General features: G+C 40.3%; 1 long non-coding RNA gene across 5 annotated transcripts in view; it reads left to right on the forward strand.

The window, feature by feature from the left end:
* LOC144283094 (uncharacterized) overlaps positions 1-27,860 on the forward strand; it is a 107,677-nt gene that overhangs the window by 30,232 nt on the left and 49,585 nt on the right. For 3 of the 5 annotated variants that reach the window (XR_013351424.1, XR_013351422.1, XR_013351423.1), the window contains exon 6: positions 1,897-2,013. This is a non-coding gene — a long non-coding RNA (uncharacterized LOC144283094). Of the gene's footprint in view, positions 1-1,896; positions 2,014-5,096; positions 5,273-9,198; positions 10,054-27,860 lie in introns of those variants that run through there. The other 2 variants (XR_013351425.1, XR_013351426.1) reach the window with 2 other exon arrangements.

Below are 27,860 nucleotides of genomic sequence, written 5' to 3' on the forward strand. Positions count from 1 at the left end.
AGGTTATTGGTGACCATCTTTTAGTCAAAGAAGCTGCATGGCAGCCAGCAAGATGCCAAAGTCTTTCCTCGGTACTCATTTCAGCAGCTTTGTTGAACGCAGCAGTTCACTCTCTCCTGAGAACCTGGGTCACTTGACTTTTCTCTTGGCCTCTTCACACCTCACTTCCCAGTTATTCTCGATTTCCCTTGCTCATTCTTATTCTTCCATCCTGCTAAGCAGTGGAAGGAACCAAGGCTCAGCCCGTGGTCTTCTCTTCTTTTCTCAGTCAACACATTTCTCAGGTGTTCTCATCCAGTCACATGCTGGTGAAAGTCACCTATTTGTGATGACTCTGGTTCTTGGTCTCTAACCCTGATCCCTCTGAGGAACCAGGGACTGACCTACCTAAAGCTGCCACTCAACACTTCCCTTGTGTTCTAATGGGAGTCTCAAACTTATACCTCCCACACTGAACTCTTGTGCCCTTGAACCTGATCCTCCCCTGGTCTTCTCCACACAGCAGCTCCATTCCATCACTGGCTCAGGCCACAAATCTTAGAATCATTTGACTCTTCTTTTTTTTTTTCTACCCTACATCAAATCCATCGGCCAATCCAGCTCTGCCTTTGAAACTATCCTGATTCTAACCACTTTTCACTATATTCACTGCCATCCTCCTGGTCCAAGTCACCATCTTTCAACCCGGATAATTGCAATAGCCTCCAAACTGTGCATCTTGCATCTGTCCTTATCTTGCCCCTGCCTTCCCATCACCCCAATTTATTATCAACATATGGATACTTTTAAAGTATAAGTCTGATTATATTAGTGCTTTACTCAAACCTTCCAATGGCTTCTGTTCTTAGACAAAGTAGAATCCAAAGCCATTACTCAGACTACAAGGTACTGCATGACCTGCCTCCTCCCCTCACTCTCTGATTAATTTTCTACTATGCTCTCTCCCATTTACCCCACTCCAGCCACACGCACCTCCTTGCTTTTTTTTTTTTCAATTTACCAAGCATGTTTTGCCTCAAGTCCTTGTACTTGCTATTGCCTCTGCTTGGAATGCTCTACCCCTAGATATCTGCCTGACTTGCAAGGCAAGGAGATAAGGTAGCAAGGTAGGGGGACCAGCTCCTCCAGGTTTTTCAGGGACTGTACTGATTTTAAAATGAAAAGCCTTTTATCTTAGGAACTCCTTCAGTTCCCAGCAAATAGGGACAATTGATCACCTAACAAGGGTAGGTGTGTGTAGGGGGTTGCAAGCATTTAATATGTTGGTCACAGAAGGTCTCATGGACAAGGGGACACTTGGGCAAAAGATTGACAGAGGCGAGAGATTGGGTTTGCTATTCCTTAGTGTTGTATGATTCCTGGGGGTCTGTCTACAGAATCTGTTGAGCACAGATAAAGGTAAACCTAGTGGTTATCAAAAATCCATCTTAAAATGTTGTTTTTAATGACTGAACTTTCAGATTTTATGAGATCTACAAAGAATAGTGGCCAATGAGGGTTTTGAGCACAGTAAACTTGGAATCTTGGCTCTACCGCATGACCTTGAGCAAGCTATTTAATTTTTCAAAGGCTGATTTTTCTCATTTGTAGGATGAGGATTATAAAAACCTCAAGGATTATTGTAAAGATTAGAAGAGTTATTATATATAAAATATTTTGAACCATTCTAGCACATAGCAAACCCTCAATTATAATCCATTATTTTTTTCTCACCATGTTTTTTGGGGGATATTGCTATTATTCAGTCTAAGTGCTATCGTATGCAGGACACAGGGATAATCAAGACCTATGGATAGGGAGTTATGGAGAAAGAAGGCTACAAAAGGGGGAGTATGAAAAATTAGAGTTAATTTAGATACTTATTTTTATTTTATTTGTTTGTTTGTTTTTAATTAGGCTCCACATTGGGTGTGGAGCCCAATGTAGGGCTCAAATTCATGACCCTGAGATCAAGACCTGAGCTGAGATTAAGAGTTGGAAGCTCAACTGACCAAGCCACCCAGGTGCCTCTAGGTAATTATTTTTAAATTATTTTTGAGATGACTGTACATTTATATTCAATTATAAGAAATAATAGAAATCCCATATATCTTCTACCCAGTTTCCCTCAATGGTAACTTCTTGCATTACTATGGTACAATGTCCCAAACAGGAAATTAATATTGATACAGTTCATAGTAGGTACTTATTTTGTTACTGAAACTAAGACTGTCATTTTCATGGGATTGAATGAGCAGTGCTTCCACCATGGGGGTGGGGAGGCTGTGGGCCAAAGACAATAGATCAAGAGTCCCTTCAGTGGTGGACTACTTCAGTTGGGGCCTCATCTTACTCTCTTTGCTTCAATCCACTTCATCAGACAGTGCTTCTGATAGGGTCACTTCTTAGCAATGTTCTCTTTTGTCTAGAGTATAATCAAAAGTTCCACTTACTCAATGTCTACTATGACCACAGGCTCTGTGGTAAATACTTTTCATGCATTATCTCAATCTTCACAAAAGCCCTATGAGGTAGATGATGGTACTGTCTCCATTTTATAGATGATGAAACAGAAATCTAGTAAGGTGAAGCAACTTGCCCAGGTCATATGTCTAGAAAGTAGGAGAGTGGGGATTCAAACGCAGAACAGCCCGATTCCAAGGCTGTTCTAACCCCCTCTCCCCACAGACCCCTCCCACACTCATGACAGAATATAGTAGAAAGAGACTGGCCTATATTGTCTTTCCTTCCTCCATGAATTCACAGTTGAGTTGGGGAGGCAGACTATGAAAACCTACACGATCATACAAGGCAGCACATGGAAAGCACCAATCCAAGGTGCTCCAGGAACCCAGGGGGCAGAGCAGTTGGGAGAGGCTTTCTGTGGGAAGCAGATGGGGGAGATGGCTGGGCCTTGAAGGTGGGTCCGCATCTACACACGCGAAATCCCATGTGCGGCCAAGCTCACATTCTGATGACTCTCATGTTTGATTTCACCCTACCTTCCCACGTCTCCCTCCTCCCCTTTAACCATGCAGCTATGGGTAGACTTTCTTCAGAGTGCATAATAATCCTAAGAGCTAACACATGTAGAGTGCTCATAATGTGCTACTCACTCTTCCAAGTGTTTTACTTATTGTAACTCATTCAATCCTCACAACAACCTGTAACACAAGTACTGCTATTAGCCCCATTTTGCAGATGAGGATATTGAGGCAGAGAGAGGTTAAGTAACTTGCCCAAGGTCACCCAGTTAGTAAGTGAGAGCCAGGATCTGAACCCACACTTTGAGTCTGGACACGCTGCTTCTGATCTCGGTGTCAGAAGTCCAGTATAATTTTTGCTTTCCTGCGTGTGAACCTTTACGGAGGTCCTATCCTCTACTTTGCAAGTCCTTTTTACCCATCTCTATTTAGAAAACCTCGCCTAGTCAAAACTCAAGTTAAATAGCACAACAGCAATCACCATAAGGGGTGTGAGCACTTTCTGAGCAACAAACTTCTGTGATTGGCCAGAGCCCAGTGATCCATATTTCATTTTCACAATGATCCTGTGAGGTGTTTATAAATGAGGAAGCTAAGCCTCAAAGATATTGAATAACTTACTCAAAGGCTGAGGTTCCCATCCAAAACCTAAGTCTGCCTCTCTGTGGTTCATATCTCAAATCCCTCCCCTCACTGAAGCCCTCTTCCTGCCCTACCCAACAGTTATGCTCATCTCTGCTTTGCACTGACCACATGAATCCTGCACCTATTTAGAAATCTGCACACATGCCCTTGATGAGCTTCTCAGTCACATGCCTCTGCAGCTAAGGGTGGCTCCAAATGGCTGGGGCCACAGGGCACACTTCATAGGACTTATAAACTCTATAAAGATTTTTTTAAACATATATTTTTAAATTTTTATTTATTTATGATAGTCACATACAGAGAGAGAGAGAGAGGCAGAGACATAGGCAGAGGAAAAAGCAGGCTCCATGCACCGGGAGCCCGACGTGGGATTCGATCCCGGGTCTCCAGGATCACGCCCTGGGCCAAAGGCAGGCGCCAAACCGCTGTGCCACCCAGGGATCCCTCTATAAAGATTTTGAAGCTGGAAAGCACCCAGAGATAATCAGACCCACTACCCATCCCAGGTTGAGTCTCATACAGTGATCCCTGGTCATTAATTCATTCAGCAAGGAATGCCTGCTATGTGCTGGCACGTCCTAAATAGTGGGGATATAGCAATAAAGAGAACAGGCCAAACCCCTCATCTCCAAAAGGTTCCATTCTGGTTGGGGAAGATTGACAATAAACAAGTTAAAAAAAAATATAGGGACGCCTGGGTGGCTCAGTGGTTGAGCTCAGGGCGTGATCCCATGGTCCTGGGATCGAGACCCATGTCGGGCTCCCTGCAAGGATCCTGCTTCTCCCTCTGCCTATATGTCTGCCTCTCTCTCTGTGTCCCTCATGAATAAATAAATTTTTTAAATCTTTTAAAAAAGTAAAAAATATATAGGATATTAAGCATTAGCTATATGCTAAGGAGAAAAAATAAAGGGCAGAAGGGGAAACAAAGAATGGTGTGTGTGTGTGTGTGTGTGTGTGTGTGTGTGACAGAGAGACAGACAGACAGAGAGGTCTTAGGTTGGCCAGTGATAGCCTCTGAAAAGGATTTCTCCCTTAAAGTCTATCATCCACCGTTTGCTTGTATGTATCTAGCTACAGAAAGGTTGTTCCCTTAAAAGGCATTCATTCCATTTTTAGCAAGCTCTGATTGTTCTGAAGTTTATTGAATCTTCTCCCATGACTTCTACCCTTTGCCCCGAGTTCTGCTTTCAGTTACTATACCCAGCAAGCCTAATCCATCTCCTAGGACAGATAGCCCCTCCTCTGCTCTAGGACAGCTGTGTTTCCTTCCAGTAGTTTCCCCCAAACCCTCATAGACTCAGTTCCTTCAGCTGCTTGCTGAATGACAGTTTCAATACCTACCTCCCAGGTGGCGGCCCTCCTTTCAATGCACTGCCCTTTATCTAAGAAAGGAACATGGGTTGATCAGTGCAGAATATTCCAGAGTATTGCTCTCTGAATATGGACTCAGTATTACATAAAAACAAAACAAAACATGTTTTTAAGCTCTATCCTACTTAGAGCTCCATCCTCACTGGGAAGAGCCAGTCTACCATCTTCAGAAGCTGGAAGCTAGGGGGAGATGTCCTGGAACCAGTGGAGGGGTAAGCCTTTCCTTCCTCAATGGACTTACATTCAGTGGGGGCTCCTACAAGGAGGCAAGAGAGGGAGTCCAAGCATAATTACAGAAATTTATTCATTCTTAGATACATATCTTTTTCACATTTAACATCTCTGAAATTAAGAAGAGCAGCAAGGTGAGGAAGAACCTGCACTAGTTGGTGGGCAGAGGTCCTGGCAAGTAGGTATAACACATTGTTGGAGGAAGGGAGCACATTGTTGGAGGAAGGGAGCAGAAGCCAAATAGCTTGTTGTAGTTTTTACTTATCTACCTAATTTCTTTTCTTATGAATGATTTTAAGCATCTTTTTTATGTGTATAAGAGCAATTTATATTTCTTTTATTTTTTTAAGATTTTATTTATTTATCCATGAGACACACACACAGAGAGAGAGAGAGAGAGAGAGAGAGAGAATGAGAGAGAGGCAGAGACACAAGCAGAGGGAGAAGCAGGCTCAATGCAGAGAGCCTGATATGGGACTCGATCCCAGGTCTCCAGGATCACGCCGTGGGCTGAAGGAGGCGCTAAACCGCTGCGCCATCAGGGCTGCCCCTATATTTCTTTTAAATATCCTTTGTCAAACTTCCAATTAGCTTAAGGATGTTTTCCTTGTTGGTTTCTAAAACTTTATATATTAAGGAAATTAAGCTCTTGTGTCATACAACTGCTTTCTTCCCGTTTGTCATTTGGCTGACTACTTTATGATATTTTTTTCTATGTAGAAAGTTTTGTGTTTTGAGTGGTCAAACATATCCATCTTTTCATTTTGGGCTTTTTTTCTTTTCCTTCTCCTCCTTCTTCATATATGTCATATTTAGGAAAGGCTTCTCCATTCTGACATTATAAAAACAATCACCCATATCATCTTCAACTATTTTTGTCATTTCACTTTTTACATTTAAATCTTTGATCCATCTGAATGGATGGTGTGCCATTCATTCTGGTACACCATTTATTGTTCATTCACTGTATGCCAGGCATAGTGTTCAGCATTTATATACATTATCATATTTAATAGTAATAATTATTATACCAATGGAGTATTATGCCAACAGGGATGTTGAAGCTTAGCAAGGTGAGCTTGGACAAGATCATCTAGTAAGTGTCAGAATAGAACCCAACTCAGCCTGAGTTTGATACTTATGCTCTTCACTATAATATTTATAAGAGAGGCATCCTATTGTCTGAAAATCCCCAACTTCATCATCACACATTTTAGGAAAGATTGTTTTCAAGTATGTGATGACTACTGCCCATTCTATGAAGTGTAAGGGACTGGGAAGACACCCTGAGGTGGACTACTGATTGTCAGCCAAAGTCACTCTCCAGCTGTATAACTCACACTCCTGCCTGGAAAGCTGAAGATTCACATTCTTCTCGTAGCAAAATTATTAGATTAAGTTACACCAGACAGAACTGTGACTATTAAATCCTTGAATGTAAGAGTCCCTTGAACTTCCCCTGTCATGGGATAGTATAGATCCCAAAGTTTGAATGGGGTCCAACCTGCAAACTGAGCATAATTATTGAAATTTATTGATTCTTAGATACATATTTTTTCACATTTAACATCTCTGAAATTAAGATGCATTTTCTGATCAATGGTATCTTATAATTGCTGCTGGCCAGGCAACAGACAAGATGCAGCAGTGGCTGCCTGCACATATACCAACTTGCTTAAATTTCTAAGGCCAAAAAAAAAAAAAAAAAAAAAAAAAAAGATTTCTAAGGCCACATATGGACAACAGCAACTCATCAACTTTTCACTCAACAAACAATTTAAGCACCATTTTAGGAGGTTAAAAAATCCTGGTTGTTTTCTGAAATCTTCTGTTGACACGTTCTAAAAAGATTAAGGAGGACCTGTATTAAGATTTGGGGTAGAAAGTGCAGTCATTGGCTTGGAAGAAAATCCTTGGAAGAACTGTTGAAATAAATCCTGCCTTAGGGGCACCGGGGCAGCTCAGTCAGTTAAGCATCTGACTTTGGTTCAGGTCATGATCTCAGGGTCCCCGGATTAAGCCCCATATCAGGCTCTCCTCTCAGCAGGGAGTTTGCTTATCCCTCTCCCCCTCTCTCTCTGACCTTCCCCCTGCTCATGCATTCTCTCTCTCGAATAAATAGATAAAATCATAAAAGATTTAAAAAAATAAGTCCTGCATAACTGACACTCCTGGTGGCAAAGAGGACAGTTGTGCTTGGAAAAACAAGACATATGTACCCAACCTTGAAGTGAAATGTATTTCAGAAGATTGGACTCCAAATGAGACATTTGAGGAATACTTCAACATATTTATTTCTCTTGTATTTTCCTTCAGTAGTATGCACAATTGATGTGATAGAGTCTCTAAACTTTTTTTTAGTAACTCATAATCAATTACTTTTTTAAAACTAATCTAATCATCACCAGTAGTGACTCCATCCTGCATTCCTGGCTTGATACTGATGGAAGTAATTGCTGAACAATCTTGGAAGAAATGGCCAAATCCATGATTGCTTGTGGAGTCTCATATAGAAATAATCCCAAGTCCTGAAACCTTCAGCATGAAAAATTTTTCTCATAAGGATTCGAAGAGTCTTGGTGGAAGACTAAGTCCTTTGACTTTGAAGTTCTTTTCCTGTGTGCCTCCAGTCAAGTCTGCTGACATGTTCTTCAGGGGTTTTCCCTTGTGACTGGTTAGTGTGACTCAAATTTGGCGAATCCCCCTTTCTGGCTCCATGGGTGTTTTTCTGGCATCCTTAAAAACCTCCTTAAAAGCCTATTCCTGGGCAAGAGATAGTAGCAGTAAGTCAGGAGCTGCTACTATGCCACTATGTCTTCCTCAAAGAGCTATTAGAGTTCAAAAAGTTCTTTCAATTATTATAAAATAAAAATGCTAAGTGATATGAAAGCATTGTGTCCTAGTTCTGTTGATGGCATTCCTTCCCTCTTTGTCAGTGGTACTAAGCCCTGGTGCATCTTGTAATCAGTGGCATCTCAGATTGGATGAAATAGGGGAGCTTCAGCTTCGGAGAGGTATAGGTAATGGAGCCAGTTAGAGAAGTACATGAGCTCATTTGGCTGTTGTTTCATAATTCTCATTTTGAATTCAATCTGTAGGAGACTAACTATATCAATGGATCTAATGAATTTCCTATGTTTCTACATTTTGTATTATGTTGTTAAGCAGGGTGTTCCTGTACTTACTTGTGTAACCAGGATAATAGGATTTTACCAAGGTCCTTATTAAATTTCATCTTGCTGGCTCTGGCCTGTTATTCCCATCTGTCAAGATCATTCTAGATTATGATTCTCTCATTTACAATATTAGCTATCCCCTCCTCTAGCTTTCTGCCATCCATAAATTTGATAAGCCCAATTTCTGTACTTTATCCAGCTTGCTAATAAAAATGTTAAGCTAGTCTGGTGCAATTTTGTAGACTCATGGCTGGCATCAGTGATTCCTTCGGGTTGGCATGAATCTACAGATGAAGTCTTTCTGTATAGGCATTTTACCCAGTTGTGAGTCCATCCTTCTGTAATATAGTCCAATTTTTAGGCACCCAAGCTTTGATCTCAGAGTAGACCCCTCAAGCCCTGGCTATATGACACTGGGCAAATTACCTGAAAAATCTCTGCTGTTTCTTCATCTGTAAAATGGGACATTTTTTTTACTTTATAGGGATGGGTTGATATTAAATGAATACTCACAAAATGCTTCACATGGTTCCTGACATATAATAGGCTCTCAATAAATAATAATAGTTCTATCAGTTTTTTCAGATTTCTCCATCTTGCCCAATGCATATCATGAGACACATTGTCAAATGCTTAAGGAAAACAATATAAACTAACTTCATCATTCCACTGTTCTAGCAGACTAACAAAAAAAAAAAAAAAAGGGAAATGAGGCAAGTTTAATATGTGTATTCTTTTGTGAGTGTGTGTGTATTCTTTTATTTATTTATTTTTTAAATTTATTTATTTATTTTTTTTATTTATGATAGTCTCACACAGAGAGAGAGAGAGAGAGGCAGAGACACAGGCAGAAGGAGAAGCAGGCTCCATGCACCGGGAGCCCGATGTGGGATTCGATCCCGGGTCTCCAGGATCGCGCCCTGGGCCAAAGGCAGGCGCCAAACCGCTGAGCCACCCAGGGATCCCTGTGTATTCTTTTATAATTTATAAATTGACTATTTTCAACAATGGGTTAATACAGCTAAAAAAAAAACAAAAAAGAAAGGAACATAAAGATTTATTTGTAGTGACTCCAAGGTGACTCTTAATGATCAACACTGCATTTTTAAGTGCTTATAAAGACTTTGTTGACTCTTTCCAAAGTTTTGCTGAGAATCCATATAAAACCAACAATTTTATATTTTCTTAAATCCCCCTTTTTGCCATGTAATAGCAACCAATATTTGCCTATGTCCAGGTTTCCAGTGATTGCACCATTCTCCAGGACTGCTTACAGATTGACATTGGTGTTTGTATGATCACATCTGCAAATTATTTTATTATCCTATATGTATTTCACAGGATTTGCATAATTAAACTCATTTGAGGCAGCTGGTACTCTCTTATCATCTCCTCATTTATTTTGGACTTCATTTCCTTATAATTGCTGTTGTTCTGTCCTTAAGAGTAGTGGTTACAATCTTTAGGAGCACCTGGGTGACTCAATAGTTAAGCGTCTGCCTTTGGTTCAGGTAGTGATCCCAGGCTCCTGGGATCAAGTCCCGCATCAGGCTTCCCTCAGGGAGCCTGCTTCTCCCTCTGCCTGTGTCTCTGCCTCTCTCTGTGTGTCTCTCATGAATAAATAAAATCTTAAAAAAGAAATCTTTAGAGCACATCACAATCACTTAGGGGAAGCAGAGCCTGTTATAAACACACATTCAGGGGATCCCTGGGTGGCGCAGCGGTTTGGCGCCTGCCTTTGGCCCAGGGCGCGATCCTGGAGACCCAGGATCGAATCCCACGTCGGGCTCCCGGTGCATGGAGCCTGCTTCTCCCTCTGCCTGTGTCTCTGCCTCTCTCTCTCTCTCTCTCTCTGTCTATCATAAATAAATAAATCTTTAAAAAAAAGTTATCAAATAAAAAAAAATAAATAAACACACATTCACAGCCTGCTCCCAGATATTTAGGATTAGTACTTCTGGGATGGGAGCTGAGAATATACATTTGACAAATATTTTGGTTTTTTTTTTTTTTTAAGATTTTACTTATTTACTCATGAGAGACAGAGAGAGACAGAGAGAGAGAGACGAGACACGGGCAGAGGGAGAAGCAGGCTCCATGCAAGAAGCCGGATGTGGGACTCGATCCCAGGACTCCAGGATCATGGCCTGAGCCAAAGGCAGACGCTCAACTGCTGAGCCACCCAGGCATCCCATTAACAAACATTTTGATGTATCACCCTGTAGAAACACTTTACATAGTGGAAAATTATGGGAAGTTATTTGGTAATTTATGATTTTTTATAATGTTCTTATACAATATTCTTATGTTCTTATATATGTTAGCATTACATATCTCTCCCAAGAATTGATCATAGTCTTCCCTGGTTGGTCATTTTAGTCTAAACATATATTGTAAAAAGCCTAAACAAAATTAGCCTTTTTCATAAATCTTGGATTATCTTGGATTTGATCTTCCTGACACTACTCACAAAGCTGGTGCCTTTTAAAAATAATTCTCGGGCAGCCCTGGTGGTGCAGTGGTTTAGTGCTGCCTGCAGCCCAGGGCTTGATCCTGGAGACCCGGGATCGAGTCCCACTTTGGGCTCCCTGAATGGAGCCTGCTTCTCCCTCTGCCTGTGTCTCTGCCTCTCTCTGTGTCTCTCATGAATAAATAAATAAAATATTTTAAAAAACAAAAACAAAAATAATTCTCTGTGAATGAATAAAGGAGATGTGGTGTGTGTGTGTGTGTGTGTGTGTGTGTAATGGAATATTATTTAGCTGTAAAAATGAATGAGATGTTGTCATTTGTGACAATATGGATGGACCTATAGGGTATTGTGTCAAGTGCCAGGGAAAGACAACTCCCATATGATTTTATTTACATGTGGAATCTAAAAAGCAAAGCAAAACAAACAAAAAGACCCTTAAATACAGAAGGGGGTGCCTGGGTGGCTCAGTCAGTTGAGTGCCCTACTCTTGGTTGTGGCTTAGGTCGTGCTGGAGGGGTCATGGGTTTGAATGTTGTGTTGGGCTCCACACTCAGCACAGAATCTGCTTAGGATTCCTTGCCCTTCCTCTCCCTCCCCTCTACTCCTCCCCCTGCTCGCATGTGTTCTCTCTTTCTCTCAAATAAATGTATAAAATCTTTAAAAAAATACAGAGAACAAACTGGTGGTTGTCAGAGGGGAGTTGAGTAGGAGGATGGGCAGAGTAAATAAAGGGGGTTGGGAGGTATAAACTTCCAGTTATAAATAACTTATGAAGGTAAATAGTACAGCATAGGGAATATAGTCAGTACTATTGTAATAACATTGTATGGTGACAGATAGTGACTACACTTACTGTGGTGAGCACTGAGTAATTTATAAAATCATTGAATCAACATATTATGCACCTGAAACTAGTAAAACTATATGTTAATTATACTTCAATAAAAACTTAAAAATAATAAAGTTAATTGTTCTTGGCTATGGGCCATTCCTATTATTGTTAGCGTGTGTACTTTAACCAGCTTGAGCTCATTGAGGTGCCCTGTACAGAGTTCTATCTTGATTCCTCCAGATGCCCATAGGATAGTAGTCTATACCCTGGTGGCATTCAACCAGTCTTAGCTGATAATGAGATGAAGGCTGTGGATGACAGAGAGAAGAGCAATATGGCTACTTATTAGAATGCTTATAGGAAACCTGACTAGATAGTGGCAATATACTGGTGCTCTGCCATTTGGAAGTGGCTGAGGTGAGAAGGGATGGATCTGGACCAAAACTGAGGCCATCCAGGCTTCTGAAATTGCTGACATCTGACTTCCTTTAGACCTCTCCCCTCATGCCCCCATCACACTTCTTCTCTCTCTCCTGGATCTTGTGTACACTTTCATTATTGCATATTTCACACGGTATTTTGGTTGTTTGTTCACATGTCTGCCGTTCATTATATTTTTGCAAAGTCAGAAACCATGTCTCCTTTATTGAAAACAAAAAATGCAAAACAAATAAAGAAAGAAAGAACCTGCACTTTACATTCAATGAATATTTGTCAAACTAAGCCAAGGATAAGGATCCCTGGGTGGCGCAGCGCTTTGGCGCCTGCCTTTGGCCCAGGGCGCGATCCTGCAGACGCGGGATCGAATCCCACATCGGGCTCCCGGTGCATGGAGCCTGCTTCTCCCTCTGCCTATATCTCTGCCTCTCTCTCTCTCTCTCTCTGTGACTATCATAAATAAATAAATTAATTAATTAAAAAAAAAGAAAAAAAAAAACTAAGCCAAGGATAACAAATATTTGACAGGCATGCCATATTCCCGATCCTAGTGTTGGGGCAGACATTGCTAATGGATCTTAGATCTCTTCCTTCCTGAGCTAGAAGCAAGTTCAGGGTAGCCCAGGTGGCTCAGTGGTTTAGCGCCGCCTTCTGCCCAGGGTGTGATCCTGGAGACCTGGGATCAAGTCCCACAGGCTCCCTGCATGGAATCTGCTTCTCCCTCTGCCTGTGTCTCTGCCTCTCTCTCTCTCTCTCTGTGTCAAATAAATAAATAAATAAATAAATAAATAAATAAATAAATAAAATCTAAAAAAAAAAAGAAGCAATTTCAATATTCTTCAAAACATGGCTTTCCCTTAAATCGAACAGAAGTAGCTTGTAAAGTGAAACCTATTCACCAATTTTAAACAAAATGTAAGTTCCTTTCTCTTGTAGTTCAGTTGTTAACTCCCTTTGTGGAATAAAAGAAGAAAACTCACAAATATAAATTAAGCACTTAGAAATTCAAGATGGTATGATGAATACTAAGGGAAAATACAGAGAAGAACATTGGAAGGAAATGAGTAGCCAGCATCTCACAAAAAGCAGGTTTCTGGGTTTTCCAGCTTCTGAGACTCTAGAATTATACCAATGATATAATAATGAGAATGATACTAAACTTAGGCTCTCATCTCATGGGATTAGCAAAGTTTGAACCCTTTTAAGTAATGGTTCTAACATACCACTGAAACAGGGATTTTAGTTGGATCCAAAATCAATGTGTAAGTTGAGAGCCCTGCCTTCGACATCAGGAGGCAAGGGCTAAAAGAGAGATAAACAAAAGCAAGACCATCTGGGAGAATTTTCTTTCTTTGACTCTCTTCACTTCCCCTTCCTTCTATAAGTATCTTTTGAACCCTAATTATTATCTATCACTTATCAATCATGAAATTTCCATTTTGTTCTGATAAAGTTCTCTTTTGTGTATCTACATTAACCTGTCAAAAGTGGGGCTGCTCTGAAGTAGAACCAGTAGAACCAGACCCTCTCTATCTCTTTCTCTCAAACATGGCCACTATACTTATTTTCTCTTTTAAGTTCTTATTTTAGAACTCAGTGATACTGAGAAAAATACCCCTTCTCTTAACTCCTAGATTGAGGGCTGAAGGACACAAAGGTACATTTAGGGTATTTGTAAGCTCTGATTTTTCTGGAGTCCGTCTGAGAGGGAAGTTAGATTTTAATAGGCTGTAATATGGAAATGCTTATTTATTAGATGCTGTTAGTGTCTCAAAAACAAAAAATGTTTTACCGTAAAGGTTATTTTTAACTGTAATTCCTTATAAGTATAGAAAATGTATTAGAGTCACATCCCTCTCTGCTTTCAGAAACAGCTTCACTGGTTTGATGCTGTCACGGGATTAGCACCAAGAGTGTAGATGTTTTTTCACAAAGCTGTGAAGAAGTGCGAAGAGCATTCCATGAGCTGCTATTGTATGTTGGACTAAATGTCTCCATTGTGCTTCTTCTTGAGCTTGTGGACATATCTTGATAGTCCAGTCTACTCTCCACTCATGGAGCTGTCAGATGCCATTCGTGGCTTTCATAAAGAGCCCAGTTTTCAAAATGCATATTTTCTTTCAAGTAATTACTTCTAAGGGTTTACTGGATAGAAAATCAGAGAATGAGGGTTCTTTGAATTGTGTATGAAATAAGAGTTAATCAATACTGAATGAGGCCTTGAGGACTTTCTGTTAAATGAGGTACAGTAAACTGGAGCACCTGGGTGGCTCAGTTGGCTAAGCATCTGCCTTTGGCGTGGGTCATGATCCCAGGGTCTGGGGATCAAGCACCACATTGGGCTCCCTGTTCAGTGGGGAGTCTGCTTTTCCCTCTCTCCTTGCCCCCTCACTCATGCTTTCTCTCTCTTGCTCTCGATCTCAAATAAATAAATAAAATATATTTTTTAAAGTACAATAAATAAAGTGATGAACTTTCTGCCATATAACAGGATTATGTAGTCATTTTACATTTACTCATGGATTGTAGGGTGGTTGAGTTTGCTGGAAAAGTAATTTCTGGATAAAGTGTTGCGATTTTAAAATAATTGAGTAGTTGTTAGAAAATTTAATTTTTTTGAAAACATTTCTTAGAAATTTTTAAATATGTCCCTAAAGAGTTTTATCTAGTTCAGTTTTTACAGTCTATTTAAGGGAATGTTGCAAAGATTCTTTTCCTGAAGTATAGAAGAATTAAAAAAAAAAAAAACATATGGCTGCTTTTCCATATGCTAACTGTCTTAGAGCAGGTCATGTTGTTTTTTTAGTTTCTAAGCGTACAGTTCAACCAAGTCTAGGAAGATCAGGGAAGGACTTCAGTTGCAGGAATAAGACAGGATAGGGATCAAACCAACCTCCTACTAGAAACAACCAAAACTACCCACTAAAACAAAACAAGACAAAACAAAGTATTTTTTTTAACTTTTTGAGACACAGGCAGAGGGAGAAGCAGGCTCCATGCACCGGGAGCCCGACGTGGGAATCGATCCTGGGTCTCCAGGATCATGCCCTGGGCCAAAGGCAGGCGCCAAACCGCTGTGCCACCCAGGGATTCCATTTTTTTAAACTTCTTAAAAGCATCAAAGATCTAGGAAATTAGTTAAAAACTCTAAAACCAAAGGGAAAGACAATCTCTGAAAGTTAAGTGGCACCTGAAAGCTATTTTTGAACTAAGAACTTTTGCCAATTTAGGCAAACTTGAACTTAGGTTCTGAGAGCTTCTCCAGGGAGACAGAAAAAAGCTTAGGGCCTGCCCGTCCCCTCACTAGTATGGGTCAAACCCTCAGGGCTAGGGTGAAATGAAAAGTAAATATACCTCCCCTCTCAGGCCCAGGAGATTACAGGATAAGTTGCCCTTATGATGAGCAAAGCACGACAATTGATAATGGTAGGAACCTGCTCTGACAAGTTATAACTGCAAGTTGGTACTTTCATAGCTTCCAAGTCCATATCACTTTGGCGATCAATAAATAAGTAAAAACAAAACAGAATCATTAAAGCATCTCATGTTGTAAATTTAGTGTAAAGTAATTTAGTTTAAAGTGCCCCTGTGTGCCTAGCAGAACAAATGAAAGTTTTTTCTGGAGAAAATTTGTGTCATCCTAGGATTCAAAGAATACCCCTGAAATAAATTTTCAAAGACAATAAGCAGTATATAGTCAAAAATGTCTAAGCCTACAAGGACAAACCATAAAGAATGAGAACTGGATAAAAAGAGACCTCCAAAGACTTCAGATTTTGAAAATACTAGACACAATCTATAAAACCAACTATGCTTACTAAGTTAAAAAAAATATAAGGAGAAGAGGTAGCCCTGGTGGTGCAGCGGTTTAGAGTTGCCTGCAGCCCAGGGTGTGATCCTGGAGACCCAGGATCAAGTCCCACATCAGGCTCCCTTGCATGGTGCCTGCTTCTCCCTCTGCCTGTGTCTCTGCCTCTCTCTCTCTCTGTCACTCATGAATAAATAAATAAAATCTTAAAAATATATGTATATATAAGGAGAAGAAAGAAAGAAAGAAAGAAAGAAAGAAAGAAAGAAGAAAGAAAGAAAGAAAGAAAGAAAGAAAGAAAGAAAGAAAGAAAGAAAGAAAGAAAATATATATACAGAAATGGAAACAATATAAAGTGACCTAGCAGATTTGAAAAAGAAAGAAACAGAACTCAAAATATAAAATATAATAACCAAAACTAAAAGCTCAGTACACATAAAGAGTTTAGACACAACTAAAGATAGAATTAGAAAACTAAAATGTGGATTAGAAAAATTAGTAATAGTTCAGAGACACACAAAGCAAATAAAAAAGAGACGTTAGAGGCACAGAGAACAGAATGAAAAGATGTAGTATTCATTTAATCAGACCTCTAAAAGAGAAGAAAGAAGAGCTTAGATAAAGGTAACATTTAAAGAGATAATGGCTCAGGGTTTTTCAGAATTGATCAATCAAAAATATCAACCTGTGGATGCAAAAATGGTGAGCAAGAAAAATAAAATGATATCCACACCAAGACTCATCATGAAACTTAAACAGACCAAAGACAAACAAGATCATAAAATCAACCAAAGAAAAAGATGATCTTCAAAGTAGTGGTAACTAGAAAATAATTGAATTCTAAATAGTGACAAAAGAAGTAACAAAGGAAGCCATTAATGTATGAGTGTAATGAACCATTAATGTATGTAAATAACTGCCAATCCATAGAATTCTACACCCAGCAAAAGTATCTCAGAAATAAGGTTAAAATAAAGTCATTTTTAGGCAGATCAAAGCTGAGAGTGTTTGCCACAAGTGCATTTGAATTTACGACCTTTCCTTTAAGTAGAATGAAGGTCATCTCACAGGGAGGCCTGAAATAAAAGAAAAAGAGCAAAGAAAAGGGTAAGCATGTGGGTATATCTAAGTAAACATCAGCTTTATAAGACAACGATAATAATGTCTAGAAGGACAAAATAAACAATAAAAACAAGATAGAATTTTTTTAAAAGATTTTATTTATTCATGAGAGACAGAGAGAGAGAGGCAGAGACACAGGCAGAGGGAGAAGGAGGCTTCATGCAGGGAGCCTGACAGGGGACTCCATCCCTGACTCCAGGATCACGCCCTGAGCTAAAGGCTGGCACTAAACACTGAGCCACCCAGGGATCCCCAAAAACAAGATGGAATTAAAATATCTGACAATAGCATGTCAGGGAGGGTAACATAAATGGAATTAAAATGTTTTTTGGCTTTTAGACTATATGGGAGAAGGGTAAAGGTATTGATTATTAGACTTTAAGGATGTATATTAATTTCTTGGGTAATCGCTAAAAAATAGAGAGTATATAACTTTCATACTAGTAGAAGGAAAAGGATGGAATAATTTTTAGGGTTTGTTTTGTTTTGTTTTACCAATCCAATAACACAAAAAAGAAAGAAAAGGCAACACATAATAGATGGGACAAATATAAATGAAATGGCAGTTTTAAATCCTAATATATAAATAACTACATTAAATATAATTGGATTACTGAGCAAAAGAATATATACCATATGAGTCGACACATATAAAGTTAAAAAAAAAAGAACTAAAGGAAATTACTAAAAGGGGTTGTTTGTGATAAGCTGGATAATGGCCCCCAAAGATGTCCAGATCCTAATCCCATGTTAACTTATGTGGCAAAAGGAACTTTGCAAATGTGTCTAAGTTAAGAATCATAAGATAGGGAGATTATTCTGAATTATCCAGTTGAGCCCAATCAAAGGGGTCCTCTTTAAGAGGGAAGTAGGAGAGTTAGAGTCATACAGAGGACAGAACAGAAGCAGAGGGCAGAGAGGACAGAAGATGGCATGCGGCTAACTTCAAAGATAGAGGAACCGGTTACAAGACAAGGGAGTGTAGGCAACCTTTATAAAAGCTGGAAAAGGCAAGATAACAGATTCCTCCCCAGAGCCTCTAGAAGGAACACAGCCCTTCAGAGTCCTAGACTTCTGACCCCGTTCTAGGATAATTTTAAGCTACTAAATTTATGGTAATTTGTCATAACAGCAATAGGAAAGTATGGAAAGATATACTATATATCTATATCTAATGTATATCTCTATTTGTCTATGTAACAAAGCAACAAATAAAAGCAAGGAAATGATGATTATCACACAAGTCAGTATGGTGTTTCCTCCGGTGCTCAGGAAGAGAGATAAGAGGGGCCAGGCTCAAAGGCACTGGCAATTCTACTTCTTGACATGGGTAGAAGTTACACATGTAGTAATTATTCTGAAACTATACGTGTTTTACGTAGTCTTTCTGTAATAGCAAATATTTCATAATAATAAAAAAATGTAAAAAATAAATATAAAGACCAGGAAGCCTGGAATTAAATATTTACAGAACACTTAATTAGTAATGTGTTTCTAATAATTGAGAAACAAAATAATAATAATAATAATAATTGAGAAACAGATTATCCAACCTGTAAAACATCCCTACTCCTTATAGTGCTTCTTAAGGCCTCTTGACATTTGACCCCTTCTTTGCTCCTTAATACCCCCACGTAGTTGAGAATGGAAGGAATCTGGAGGACAAAAGCCATGTGTGGGCCATATCACTTATTAACTACTCGGACTTGGCAAGTTACTGAAATTCTTGGTTTCTTAATCTATAAGATGGAGGTAATAGTAGTATCTAGATTTCTCTATGGAGTTGTTAAAGGAAAGAAATGAGGTAAAGCACCTAGGACAATACCTATCTAAAAATGCCATTTCTTTTTTATTTCATTTATCCATCCCCCACTTCCCAAATAATGTTTATGGAGCACATGCCTAAAACCAGGCCCTTTTGCTAGGTTTTAGGGATGCAAAGCCAAATAAACCATGGCCCAATCTTCAAAAGGTTCTTAGTTTAGTAGAGGAAGCAGATGAAAAGTACCTAATTGTAATGCGAAGAATTAGCAGTACAATTAAGGTATGAACAATGTGCTGAGGCCTCATAGGGGGAGGAGTCATTAACAGGGCAGGTGGTGAAGTAAGGGGACTAGGTAGGTGGAGAAGCCTGCCCAGAGGTAACAGTTGAAGAAGGTCATGAGGGATGAATAGGAATTTGCCAGCCAGAGAAGATGAGGAAGGAGTATTTCCATAAAGGGATCAGTATAGGCAAGCTAGGAAGGAGATACTGTACAGGGAAATGATGAATTGGTGGGCGTTAGAGATTTGAGAAGGGAGATGAAGTTTGGAGTAGTCAGCTGTGGTCAGAAGTCAAAAGGCCACACTGACCATGTGAGAGTTTGAATGGTCTCCTCCAGGCAGTGGACAGCTGTCGTGAGCAGGGCCATCTTATGACAAGATGGTCAGAGCCATACGTGAGAACTGCCACTCTGCCTCTGTGCACATATGTGGGAAAGATTCTGAGGACTACTACCTGCAGTAGTCTGGATAAGAGGACTTGAATTAGACCATAGCCTTCAAATGAATAAAGGGGACAAAGATTCCAGAGACATCTAGAAGATAGATTTGAGTGGACTGGTAGCCTATTGACTCAGGGTGAAGGTAATTACCAGAGTTCTAGCTTGTGCTAATAATGACAATGAATAACAATAACATTAGCCAAGTTTGAGGAGAGCAGGTTGTGGGTGAGGATAATAGGAATTTTATTTTTGATTTACTGAGTTTGAGGTGGCTGTGGAACATCCAGGTGGGAATTTCTAGCAGGGAGTTGGAAATGTGGTTCTATAACTTAGGAGAAATGTGGACATGAAGATTTGGAAGCCATAAACATTTATAAATGGAGGTGGAAGCCAGAGGAGTGTGTGGGATGGAGCATGTGCTCAATATGTTTGTTGAATCTGATTGGGAAGAATGAATAGTATGCTCACCTATGTGCCTCTTTCCTTAGCATGTATTTCCGGCCTACATTAAGAATATTTCCATTAAATATCTTCCTTCCACCCAACATCATACTGGTCTCTCCTCATAGTAACTACTAATGACTTGAGTCCATGTTTAAAGCTTCAATTTAGATTGTTGGGTTTTACCAAAATCATTTAAGAATGTGAGACGTGTGGAAAATTCTGTTAGAGTATTCTGACAGGCAAATCTTGCCCCTGAATACTAATTAAGTAAAAGAGTTTGCACAAAATATTTAATGTGATAGCAAGAGTTCTGAGGATGTCAAGATTTGTACTCTTCTCAGATGGATACTTGGTAAGCAACTTACTAAAAATTTTCAGCATAAATAAAAACTTTCCGATGTTTAAGAATGTTTCCATCTACAATTGTGATTTCAAGAACGTAGTTTGGCAGTTTCAGGCTTTTTGAAGATGGAGTCATAGCATTTTTAGCCCTGGAAGGGACTTTAGAGGTCATTTAATCTAATCCTTTAAGATTTCCCTCACCTGGGGTAACTGGCCAGGTCTCTTCATCCCTAGATCATTCTTTCCTCTTCACACCATCCTTCTTCTCAATGGGATCCAATCTTGCTAAATCTTTCATGATAAAAATGAACTAAACCTCAGCTGTCCAAATGAAAGATTTTAATTTATTTATGAATTTAATGCAGATCTGTGACACTTGGAGCTAGATAAGAACAAAAAGCCAAGTGTGATTAAGATTCTTCCTTTGCCTCATTCTGTCTCAGGCTTCTTGGCAGAAGGGATTATCGGAGTTCCACAAGGACAGACCTAGTGGATAGGACAATGACAAAAGTCTGATCTTGAGTAGGGTTGTCAGATTTAGCAAATATAAATAAGAGGATGCCTAGCTAAATTTGAATTTCAAATAAATAAGGAATAATTTGTTAGCATAGTATGGCCCACACAGTATCTGGGACATACTTACACTAAAAAAGGATTCACTAGGCAGCCCCGGTGGCGCAGCGGTTTAGAACCGCCTGCAGCCTTGGGTATGGTCCTGGAGACCCGGGATCGAGTCCTGCGTCAGGTTCCCTGCATGGAGCCTGCTTGTGTCTCTCTCTGCCTGTGTCTCTGCTTTTCTCTCTCTCTCTCTCTCTCTGTGTGTGTGTGTGTGTGTGTCTCTATGAGTAAATAAATAAAATCTTTAAAATAAAATAAAAAAGGATTCACTGCTTATCTGCGATTGGAATTTAACTGGGAGTTGTGTATTTTATCTGGCAACTCTAATCTTGAGGTCAAGGACACAGGCTTTCAAGAGATGATTGAGGCAGATTGAGTTAGCCAACTAAAGGTAGCATATGTTTTATGAAAGTACATTTCAAATCATTCTGGAATCTACTACTCTTTGTACAGAAGTGAAGAAGGTGTCATGCTGTGCCCCTGCCATCCCATTCCCCGCAGACTGTAGTACAATGCGAGGCTGATGTTTCATGAGATTAACGGGAAGGGTGGAGGGGTGGGAGGCATGAACGCAGAGTCTCTATATCTGTGTGTTCTAAAGCAGCTATATTCTCTTGTGTCTTTAACAGTGCAGATGAATTTTGCAGGCACGGAATCAGAATTCATTATATAATCAGTGATTACAAAACCAAAGCTAAAATGTGGAACAATACAATTTTCCACCACAGAAAACCATAAAACAGAACTATTCTGCAAGACAGTGCCTCACCCTGGCGTCCAAGGCCAGGACCCCGCACGTAAGCCTCATTTAACAAAAGGCTGAGGGTTAAAGTCTCATCAGGCAGTGGGGAACCTCGCCAGAAAACAGGGCTGAGTGATAAGAGCAATGAAATGTCAGCCTGTGTTCACCTATTAGCGGAGTTTGGCCACCCGCTCAGCGGCAGTGAGATGTCATGACAATACTAGCTCTAAGGGTGATTTTCAAGTTGGCCACACAAGCGATGCCAAACCTAGGCTGAGAGTCCAGGTATGAAGCTATCTCTCCCACGGGGCTTGTGTGTCCTTGGTTGGAAGTGGTGGCAGCGGCAATGGCAGTAGAGGTGAGGCGAGGGTTGGAAGTGGTTGGGCAAATCTGAGAAGGGACATGATTTAACTAATCAATAGAATTGCAGAATAGCTGCAAACATATTGGTAAAGTTGTACCAATAGCCATGGCTGCCACATGTACTCACAGCGGCATGTGAATCAGTCACACAGTCAATTTAGTTTTACCTTTTACTGGTGACAGAAATGTTCTTAAAGGACATTCAAACCTGCTATTAAAAAAAATTTCAAAAAGTAGTGAAAGGGAATAAAGGGGAAAGGAGAGAAAATGAGTGGGAAATATCAGTGAGGGTGACAGGACATAAGAGACTCCTAACTCTGGGAAATGAACAAAGGGGTAGTGGAAAGGGAGGTGGGTGGGGGGTTGGGGTGACTTGGTGACAGACACTGAGGGGGGCACTTGACTGAGCACTGGGTGTTAAGTTATATGTTGGCATATCAAACTCCAATAAAAAATATATATACAAAAAAAAATCCTCATGCAGTCTTTTTTTTTTATTGGTGTTCAATTTGCCAACATACAGAATAACACCCAGTGCTCATCCCGTCAAGTGCCCCCCTCAGTGCCCGCCACCCAGTCACCCCCACCCCCCGCCCTCCTCCCCTTCCACCACCCCTAGTTCGTTTCCCAGAGTTAGGAGTCTTTATGTTCTGTCTCCCTTTCTGATATTTCCCACCCATTTCTTCTCCCTTCCCCTCTATTCCCTTTCACTATTATTTATATTCCCCAAATGAATGAGAACATATAATGTTTGTCCTTCTCCGACTGACTTACTTCACTCAGCATAATACCCTCCAGTTCCATCCACGTTGAAGCAAATGGTGGGTATTTGTCGTTTCTAATGGCTGAGGAATATTCCATTGTATACATAGACCACAGCTTCTTTATCCATTCATCTTTCGATGGACACCGAGGCTCCTTCCACAGTGTGGCTATTGTGGACATTGCTGCTAGAAACATCGGGGTGCAGGTGTCCAGGCGTTTCATTGCATCTGTATCTTTGGGGTAAATCCCAAGCAGTGTCCTCATGCAGTCTTAATGCAGTCTTAGTGTTGCCTAGAGTGAAAAATAAATGTTGAAAACCAGGTCATAGTGGAATTAAGAATATGATCAATTGTAAAAATCATATATGGCTGCTATAGTCAAAAATCACCTTGAGGGGTGCGTAGGTGGCACAGTCAGTTGAGTGTCTGACTTGATTTTGGCTCAGGTGGTGATCTTAGGGTCATGAGATGGAGCCCCGCGTGGGGCTCTGCACTTAGCGGAGAGTCTGCTTAAGATTCTCTCTCCTTCTCCCTCTGCCCCTCCCCCAAATCATTTGCTCTCTCCCTAAAATAAATAAATAATTTTTTTAAAAAAATCACTTTAAACAACTATGTAATAGTTCTATTTTTTGAAACTTCAGTGAGGGAGGAAGTGAATGGTATGTGAGTGTCTGCTATGGGCCAGGGTTTTCTGGGAGCTTTTTATCATCTCAGCTAATTCTTTTAATAAAAAAAAATATTTTTTATTGTATGAGATGTAGGTAATATAAAAATTACCACTGTAACCATTTCTCAGTGTGCAATCAGTCTCAGTAAATACACTCATTATGTTGTACAACCCTCACAGCTATTCCTCTCTAGAACTTCACCATCCCAAGAGAAACTCTGTATCCACTAAGCAAGGAGTCCTCATTTCTCTCTTCCCTCAGGCCCTGGTAATAACCTCTATTCTATCACAATAAATTTGCCTCCTTTAGGTACCTCATATAAGTGGAATCATACAATACTTATCCTTTTGCATCTGGTTTATTGCAGTTCATATAATGTTTTCAAGATCCACCTATGTCTACCACAGAGTATCTCATCTAATTCTTACAACCTGCGAAATAGGTTTCTTATTACTCTAAGGAAATGACCCTGTCCCCAAGCATGCAGGCTCTGTCTATGGAATTAAGGTTGAATGGTCTATTCTGGTGGGATTGCCCTATTGACAGCATAAAGTATGGCCACACCTGGGGGGGTCAGGAGCCCAAGCCCTGAGAGCCATCCTAGAAGAGGGTGTGGTGATGCAGTAGCAGGGGTTTCTAGGTTCTTCTAGTCTACAAGGAAGGAAGAAATGGGCTTGGGTGAGGAACAGAACTGCCTGGTGAATTTCCAGGGACAAAGTCAATTTGCCCAGAGCAGCACTTCTAGGCCCTGAGCCCAGAAATGAACCTTGTGCCTCATCTTTCCTCCCTCATCCCCAATATGGAATTCACAATATAAATAATACCAAACCAGGGGCACTTGGGTGGCTCAGTGGTTAAGTGTCTGCCTTTGGCTCAGGTCATGATCCTGCATCCTGGGATAGAGCAGGGAGCCTGCTTCTCCCTCTGCCTGTGTCTCTGCCTCTCTCTCTGTGTCTCTCATGAATAAATAAATAAAATCTTAAAAAAAAAAAAAGAAAAGAAATAATACCAAACTATTCAACAAGGCAAGGAGGCCCTACAACAGACCCATTACTTTATGCTTAAAAAAAACCTTTTGACATAATTTTGTCATAATTTTACACTTAGAGAAAAAGTTGCACAAATAATACAGAGCACTCCTTTGCTTGCTTCCCTTGGCTTCCCCAAATGCTAACATCTAGCAATAACCAATGTACAATGATCAAAATTCAGAAATTAAAAAAGCACAATATTATTAACTAAACTACTGACTTTGTTCAGATTTCATCAGTTTTTCCACAAGTGTCCTTTTCCTGTTCCATTACCCTATCCAGATAATACCATGCTGCATTTAATCACCAGGTGTGGTTGGAGCCAATCTATGATATCCCTCTCTCTGACTTTCCTTGCCTATTATGACCTTGACAGTTTGGAAGCACTAATCGATTGTTTTGTTGACTGTCCCTTAATGTGAGCTGGTTCAATGTCTCATGGTTGAGCTGAAATTATGCATTTTGGGCAAGCATACCTTTCTCAGTGCAAAATAATCAGGGGTCCATGTGTCGAAGTGTCTTTACACTGGTGGTAGGCACCTCAATTACTTGGATAGGGTGGTATCTGCTGGGTTTCCCCACTGTGAAGTTACTCCTTTTCTCTTTGTAATTATTACGATGAGAAAACTATTTTGAAACTATGCAAATATCCTGTTTCTCCTCAAACTTGTGCCTGCTAATTTTAGCCTCCATCAATGAATTGCCTGCAGCAATTATTACCATGGTATTCTAATGGTGATTTTCTGTTTTTTTTTTCTTTATTTCTGTATTAAATGGAATTCTTTTATAAGGAAGACCTGTCCTTTCTCCTACAAGTATCTATTTTTTCCAACATTTATTTGTACCATTATGGACTCTTGGATATTTATTTTACACTGATGCTTGAAGAAATTAATCAAACGTCAAATTATTTCTAAAAAATTCCCTTTTCTCTCTTATGTTCATTTTCCATCCCTTCTCCCATTGTCAGAGGCTTGTTTGGTCACACCTTTGGTCTATCTGTTGAGCCATCTTGCTCTCACATGACAGGAGTGATTTCAGGGAGAGGTGCCATTCAAAGGATGGTTTGGGAAGCCTCTTCATGCTGGGGTAGGGGACAGGCTGTGAAAGTGTGTTCTCAATTCTGCTGTGACTCACCTGGAATGAGCTGAGCCTCTGAGGTCCATAGGAGGGTGGGAGAGGGGAAGATCCTCACCTCCAATCAAAATGGGTAGAAAATGGAAAGCAATTGTGCTTAGGAAAGCCACGAGGTTGAAAATGTCTCACACCTGACATTTCTCAAGTCCCATGGCTCAGGTCTGAAGAAAATGTGATTATATAAGTCAAAGTCTCTAACTATAGAAAACCAGGCATTGGTTATGGATAGTCTCAAGGCCACCCTCTGTTACGAATATGTTTACTTTTTGTGTGCTGATTCGGGCATATGAGGACAAGGTGATAATCTGGATAAATGGTCCTCCTTCATGAAAAGATTCACTTTGACAGGAAAAAAAAAAAACTTTCTCCCAAGTACACCTTAAAATTATTCCTTTATAAGGCTTAGAGTCAAACTGGGACTTAGTAATCCAGCCAAAACCTGGATTCAGGGTGTGAATGAGCTTTATTGACTATCTGTGTGTCTGCAAATCACCTTGTAATCCCCAACCTGATGTGGTACATTCCTGTCGTATTGAATCAGAGGTCCCCAAAAGAGGCCCGGGTGACTATCTTGTTGGCAGAGAAGAATCCAGGCTCAGTGCCCTCTGCTGTGGGCTTACAGCTCTTCAAGAACTGAAAACCCTTCTGCTTGGTCCTCTTGGCCTTACTTTCACAGAAGGGATAAGGCTTTAAGCTTTCCTCAGGGGCATGCTGGCCAATTTAGGGCAGACAGAACTGTATTTGGTAGTCACTCTGGTTTGCTCTGTCACTCAGTCTACATGGGGATGCAGGTGTCTGCCCACCTATCATTTGTTGAGTGTCTTCTATGTGCCAAGCTCCACACAGAGTGCTTTACCACTGTGATGAAACCTTCAAGTATGTGCTGTTTGCCCATTTTACATGTGAGGAAACTGAGACCCAGCAATTCCCACCACTAAGGAGGCCAGGGCTAGGACTGAAGTCTCCTCGGCTCCAAAGTTGAGCTTCCATCTATCAGGTCGCACCACCTTTGGGAGGCAGTATGTCCATTTTCAGACCTTCTTTCATTCCCTCTTGTAATTGTTGGATCTTGTGCACTTGGAACTTTTTTCCTTTGGCTTTAGGCTTTTGGTCTCAGCTCCACAGCACCAACCAGGACATGGTACATAAGCTTCCCACTAGAGAGGTACTTTCCTCACCAAGCGTGGGTTCCTCATGACAGGGCCAATGAAGGGGAGTTTGGTTTGATATTTCCCTTGACATTTCCCTGAATTCCAGAGTGCCAAGAACAAGAGCAGAATCACCCCTTCTTTGTGTGTGTTTTAATAATACAGTCTACTTTGTATTTCCTGAGCATTTACAAAGTGCCAGGCAATGTGACAAGCAACCTCACACATATTATCTCCCTTGGTACTTCTGACAGCCCCAAAGGAACAGGTCCCCAATCTCTTGTCCAGATTCCATCCAGAGCCCCAGCATGCTTCAGAATTCAGAATTCTTCAGATTTCTGAGAGGCAAATCCATATATACCACATTTTTGATAATACCTCCTCCTAAGGTCTAGGGCAACATTCATCATCAAAAAATTAATATTTCTGCAGCAAACATACAGATCATCATGTTTAATGGGATAAACAAAACTATATAAGGTGTTACATCAGTTCAGGTTTTGCCATCAAGTGAATTTGTTGTAAGTTTTTTTTTTAAATATGTTTTTCAGAAGTTTGGGTTTCAGAATTGCTGATACAGGATTATGGGTCTGGATTATTACAATTCCCACTATACAGATGAGAAGAGTGAAGTTTGATATATTAAGCACCTATCCAAAGTCATGTCATAAGTGGTATAGGACCAGGATTTGGACCTCATACCATTGCCCATTTTCACCTCTGCTTTAATTTCAAACATCCACATGCCAAGAGATACAAGTACTCAGATCTGACCTCCTTCCCTTCCACATGAGAAACCACTTATTGCTGACATTCAAATACATTTTTGGTGGGAACGATGAATAGATTTTCTTATGAACGTACAAACTCTGGAGTGTTTCCATATTGGGATACCTTCACAAAGAGCTTAACAAAGCAAAACACCAGTCATGCTGGGGAGGGGTGGAGGAGGGTGTGTGGCTCTTCCATTCTCACTAAAAAAATACGCTGTCCTTTCCCATTCTTTCCAACATCATGTGCTTTCTTCTTTGGGTCCACTCTGCTCTGACTTGTGGGCT

This window comes from Canis aureus, chromosome 14 (genome assembly GCF_053574225.1).
Source record: "Canis aureus isolate CA01 chromosome 14, VMU_Caureus_v.1.0, whole genome shotgun sequence".
Taxonomy (NCBI): Eukaryota; Metazoa; Chordata; class Mammalia; order Carnivora; family Canidae; genus Canis; species Canis aureus.